We start from the raw sequence: 6,222 nt of genomic DNA on the forward strand, positions 1-6,222 counted from the left end.
GCCCGGGGCGGGGGCGCTCGGGGTCCCCCCAGCCATCCTATCTTGGGAGTAGGCGTGGTGGATGGAGCCCACCGGGGCCGTGTCCGGCCCTGCCTCTCCCGAGCCTCAGTTTTCTTATCTGTAAAGAGGGCGGAGCCGCGTCGCCGCTTCGGGGTGGCCGCGCGCACTCGGCTCGGAGGGCGACGGGGCGTCTGGCGAGGGGCCGGGGGGCACGTTTTGTTTTCGCTGCTCTGAGCTTCAGCAAGGCGGAGAGCGGAGATGGGCGCGCGGGTGGGGGGGTTTAGTCTTGGGAGGGCGGAGACGAGACGGGAACCCCCTGAGGGCTCGTGTTCTCACCGCGTCGTCCTAGCGCGCTTCCCTGCCACCTGGGGAGGGAGCCACCTGGGGAGGGAACCACCTGGGGAGGGAACCACCTGGGGAGGGAGCTGGGAAGGTGTGCACGGCTGCGGGGAGGTGCCCAAGCGCTCCTAGCGCCTTCACAGCACAGCCCTGGGCCGGGGTGATGCGGGAACTTGGAGCCTGGCGAGTCCTGGTCACCCCCACCCGTTCCCCTGTGGACTCGTCTGTCTCCGGCTGGCTCTGTGGGTCAGCTCTTCTCCTGGGTGGTCATTCTCGCCCCCCGTGGCTCACTCCCTCGCTCTGCCCGCCATGGGTCCCACCCTCACTACCCCAGGGTTTCTTTCACGCTCGAGAGTTTGGGCTGGGGGACCGGGGAACGTGCCCCTTGGTGGCCAGTCTGGGTTGCGCATTGGAGGCGCAGGAGAGGAAAGGAAGCAGGGTTGGGGGTCTGGGGGCGGCAGGCTCTGATCTTGTGTGGGATGATTCCAGGCCTCAGTTTTGTCATCTGTGAAAAAGGCTGGAGGCTGTTTTTCTATTTCTGTCTCTCAGGGGTCGATATGGAGGTTACTAGGCTCCGTCTGCAGGCGGCTGCTGCTTGGAGGCCACCGCCCAGAGACAAAGTGAGGGCCTGGAATGCCGTGCCAGGAACCGAGTCTCTATCTTTGGGCAAGGGGAGCTGCACTGGGGGCCAGAAGGTGGGGGCTGGAGAACCAGGACGGAGAAGAGGAGAAGCTGGTCCCGCGTCAGGGAGGAGGGTTCCTACCTCTTCCTGAGGCCCCGCCCAACTGCGTGGAGCCATAGACCGGGATCCAGGGTGCCAGGACAGGGTTTGGTGTGGGATGTCTCCTTCCTTCCAGGCTCCTCCACCCCCAGCTGAGTGGCCCCTGAGTATTTCTTTTTCTCAAGGCAGTTTGGTCCAAGTATCTCTGCTAAAGGGACATCTGGGGGTCTTTGAAAGTGGAGAGGTTTTTGTGGGGGGGGGGAGAAAGCGAGGTGACTTACTGGGTGGCTGATTGGGGTGAAAAGTGCCCCCCCCAGGATGCCCATCTGAAAACGGGGGGCCCACATGAGAGCCCAATGAGAAAGAAACCCCATCTTTTTCACTGCTGCACCCCCAGCCTGTCCCCTCACGGCCCCCAGTGATGTTTATCAGGGGCATGGCCCCAGGACCCACCCCTACTCCCTGCCCACTGGCTTGGTTTGGTTTTCCAGCCCCTTTCCCACTGCCTTGGTGCAGCTAAGGTTGTCCCTGGACCCCTCAGAGTGTCCGTGGGCCCCAGGCCATGGTGGCGGTGGCCCTTAAGCCAATGGAGAAGGAAGGACCCCGTGCCGTGACCCAAGGGGGCAAGACCCCAGCCTGCGGAGGCTAGTTCAGGACGCCCAGAGGAGGTGCAGGTGTTTGGGGTGGAGCCACGTGCCACCTCTGCAGAGTGGGGGAGGTCAGGGTGCACCCCCTGGCAGATCACTGGGGGCCCTGATTGCCTTGGGGTCCTCACGTTGCTTCCTGAAGCCCCTATGTAATAGTGACGCTGGGCCAGGATGGCACAGCTCCTGGAGAATGGCTGCTTGGGGGGGCTCTGTGACTCAATTTCCAGAGAACTTTGCACATCATAGAGCCCTGGTGGCATAGTGGTTAAGAGCTCGGCTGCTAACCAAAAGGTCGGCAGTTCGAATCCACCAGCCGCTCCTTGGAAACCTTATGGAGCAGTTCTACTCTGTGTAGGAATCGACTCCACGGCAGCAGGTTTGGACATGATGTGCTTCATCTCCGTTTATTCAACATCTTTCCCCCAGTCCGCGGTACCACCGTGGCCTCTTTTAAACGAAGGTGTGTGGGTTTGTGCAGCCCGCTGGAGGAGAACACCAGGCCTGCCCTAGAGCCTGAGGCCCAGCGTGGTGGTGTCCATTGCTGTGGGCTGGCCCGGGGAACAGGGGTCCTGGGACATAACAGGGTTGACCCAGGATGCATTACTGGATTCTGCACCTTGGGGCTGGCCAGGCCTGGGGAAAGATTCAGTGAGGGGCCATAATTAGGTACCTGGTGTCTGCAGAACCCTAGCCCTAGGGCCCCTGGAAGCCGAGAGTCCTGCCCCCCACCGTGCCTGGGGCGTGCTGTCATCTTGGCCAAAAAAAAAAAAAAAGTTGCTATCAGGTGGGTTCTGACTCATGGCGGCCCCGTGTGTTACAGAGTAGAACTGCTCTATAGGCGTTTGTGGCTGTAATCTTTATGGAAGCAGACTGCCAGGCCTTTCTTTCACGGCACTGCCACCCTTCTGTTTAGTAGTTGGTTGCAGACTGCTTCTACTACCCAGGGACCTTCTTCATCTTGGCAAAACCGAAGAGAAAAAAAAAAAACAAACCCACTGCTGTCAAGTCGATTTCGACTCAAAGGGAACACCAAATCCTAGCCCAGCCCCATTTTACAGATGAGCAAATCGAGGCACAGGGCAGGGCCCAGGCTGGTGTGGAGTGTGGTGCCCTGGTTGTCATCTCGACCCCCTTTGGCTCAGGAGGTGGGAAGGCTGGGAGGGGTGATGGGATTTTCACAGGGGTACCTGGCTGCAAGTGGTGGGGGAAGAGGGGACTCCAGAGATGCTCCCAGCAACCCCCATGTCTGGCCCACAGCTCCTGGCCTGGCCAGTACTCTCCTGCGTGGGGTGGAAAAGGACTTTGGAAGCTGCGGGAGATGTTGACGCGGTTGCTGTGGCTACGGAGCCTGTGAGCTTGGAGATGGGGCGGGGGCGGGAGGAGAGGCTGGCTGTCTCTGCTCTTGTAACTGCCTTCATCTCGGGACACCCCCCCCACGTCCCCCAGTGCCCTGCACATGGCCTACCCTGCCCCTTCTGGGCGTCTCTGACCCCCTCATCCAGAGAGGGGGTCAGACCTGGCAGGGCCTTGAGGAGGGGTATCATAGTGCACAGTTTCTCTCTCTTGGCCCTGCTGACACGCAGGCTGGGTCCTTTTGTGGGGTGGGCTGTAGGGTGCACTGTAGGGTGTTGAGCAGCATCCTTGGTCTCCACCCACTGGGTGCCAGGAGCACCTCCCTCCAGTCATAACAAACACAAATGTCCTCAGATATCGCTCAGTGATCTCTGGAGCAGAGTCACCTCCAGCGAGAACCGCTGGTCTAGTCTAAGCTTCCATTTACTTAAAGCTGAGAAACACTGTTCGAGCAGCTACTATGTACCCTAGCTGTGGAAGGCAGCAGGGACCCCAGTGATGAACACACCCAGTCCCTGTTCCCTGCAACTCAGAACTGGGGGTGGGGGTGGCGATGACAGCAGTGGGGGAGGGAAGGCTTCCTGGAGGAAGCTGATGTCTCAGCCACACCTGAAGCAGCAGGGGTAGGGCAGGGAAGGGCGTGTCTCAGGAGAGGGAACCACAAGGCGAAGCCTGAGAGGCTCTGGGTGGGGGCAGCGTGCCTGGGGTTGGAGGATGAGGTGGGGAGGGGGCACAGCAGGTGAAGGGTTCCACTTAATCCCAAGGGCAGGTGGGGGTGGGGAGGGGGAGGCTTGGCTTTGCAGAGGAAAATCCGTTTATGGAGAAGGGATTACAGGATCCCAGGAGAGGCCTTGAGGAGGGTGGGTATACCCTCTTCTGGGAGGAAGAGTGGTGGGCAGACCCACAAACTGGGTCAGAGGGAGAAGTCCCAGGATGTAGGGGTGCAGGAGGAGAGGCAGATGGGGAAACTGAGGCCCGGAGAGGGAGGCAGCTGCCCCCCATTTAGGGCCAAGCCCCCACCCTCCCCAGCAGAGGCTGTTAGCTCCCTGAGGGTTAGGGGGGCACAGGGTGGGGGAGACACTGGTGGCTTATCTGGGGGGGAAGTGCCAGGCCCAGTAGGGGTGGAAGAGGGTGGGGGCGGTATGTCAGCCCCTGGCCAGTACCCAGAGACTACCGCCCACCTCTTCTGCCCAGCCCCCTGCCAGTGGGTGGGGTGCCTGTGCCCAGGGCGGGGCAGGGGGTGGGGTGGGAGGGCTCCTGCCCCTTCCAGCCATGGGTGTAGGTCCTTCAACATTGCGGGGGTGATAACCCCCTCCATCCGTCCCTTCTAGGCTCCCTGATAAAGGTGGCCCAGGCGGGCCAGGAGTTGGTGAATGATACCAGGGTTGGGTGGGCTGTCCTGGCCCAGAGATCCTTCCAGAACAGCGGGAACCCAATACATATGCACCGAGGGTCTTCTGGGAGTGGTGCCCCCTTCCCCCCAGGCAGCCCCGGCCTCGGGTCCGGGGCCTGCAGCTGGGTTGTGCTGCACCTCCTTTAAAAGAATGGGGGTAGCAGTGACTCCTACCGGGGAGGGGGGGCTGAACGCAGCAGCCCACGTCGGCTCTCATCGCCTCTACCGCTTCTACCGGGAGCCAGGGCTTGGTTGTCCAGGCCTCTTGACACTTCCCCACGTAAGTATTAGGCACCTACTGCATGCCAGGCCCCATGCTCGGGACCCAGCTGTGAGCAGAGCACCAGCCTTCAGAGCTGATAGTTGGAGTGTGGGTGGGGGGCTCAGCAAACCCCAGATGGGAGCATCAGGTGCTGATTCAGGGGCCAGCGGTAGGGGAGCGAGGGGCTTACCATGGGGATCATGGAAACCTTGGTGGGGGGTGATGCTGAGCAGAGAACAGAGAGTGGGGGAAGAGGGGGCTGAGAAGCCAATGAATGGGGTGGGGAGCTGCTTCAGCTTTCACCCTGAGCAGGGTGGGAGCTCTAGGAGACTTGGAGCAGGGCGGAGGGTGTGAGGGGCTCTCCAGTTCAGACTGGGGAGCTGCTGGGCTACTGGGGGTGGGGTGGCTGGTGGGATTTGCTGGCAGGTGGGCTGTGGGGCTGTGGGGTGGTGGGGTGGGAGCCAGGAGATGGCTGAGGAGACCTTCCTGAGCTTTTGGTGGGAACAGAACAGTGGGTTGAATAGGGGAAGCTTGTGGGGGAGTGGGGAAAGGAAGGGCGGGGTAACTGGTTTAGATTCCCCGGGTCGGGGGAGCTGGGATGAAAAATGGGTTTGGAGGTGGCCAGGGCCTGGGTGGTATTTAAGACCATGGCGGGGGTGCAGATGGGGCGCCAGAGGCTGGCCCCAGTGCCTTTCTTTGCACAGTTGTCAGGAAGGCTAGCTGCAGGGGGACCCCCAGCTCTGCCCTGCTCTCCAGAGCGCTCCCGTCAACCTTCGCCCTTTCTGCTGAGTCTCCTGGCTTCGCCTTTAGGTTCTTTGGGACGTGCTCAGGTGCCGCCTCCAGCAGATAGCCCCGCCACTCCCGGGTGGGGAGAGGTCCTGGTCTGCCCACCCTTGGCCCCCGTCGGCGGCAGCCCTATAACCTTTCTCAGCTTTTGCAGCTCTGTTGTGTCCTGAGCAGCTGGGTAACAGGTCTTCCTTTCCTGTGTCCCTTCTCCCGTGGAGTCCGCCCCTCACTGCTCAGCCCCTGCCCCTGGGAACGACCTCAGGGGGTCAAGGTGAAGGTCAGTCCCATGCCCTTTGCCCCTGCACCGCCGTCCAGCCCCGCCCCTGGAGGTGGTGCAGGCTCCCCCCATTAAAGCTAGGCAGGCAGAGGCCTCCCCCGATGGCGGGACCATGTGGCCTCCATTTTCTTCAGCACTTCGCCAGGCAGCCCCGCCGTCCTTAGCTCACCCGGGCACAGCCTGAGTCAGAGGGTCAAGTTCATCGCGGCCCCGCCCAGCCGGCTCCAGCTGCGTCCTCCTCAAGGGCGCCCCATCCCATCACCTGGGGCCCCCGCCGTCTTGCGCCCCACAATGTCACACGCCCCGCCTGGCGAGGACACTGTGGCTGGCGGGGCCTAGCATTAAGCAGGCCCGGGGGTGACGCCTGCGCGCCCCGCGCCCACCACCGACGTGCCCGCACCACCCAAGCGCGCAGTGCAATCTGCGGCGGCCGGCGGGGGCGGG

This window comes from Trichechus manatus, unplaced genomic scaffold, assembly GCF_000243295.1.
Source record: "Trichechus manatus latirostris isolate Lorelei unplaced genomic scaffold, TriManLat1.0 scaffold00057, whole genome shotgun sequence".
In the NCBI taxonomy this organism is placed as follows: Eukaryota; Metazoa; Chordata; class Mammalia; order Sirenia; family Trichechidae; genus Trichechus; species Trichechus manatus.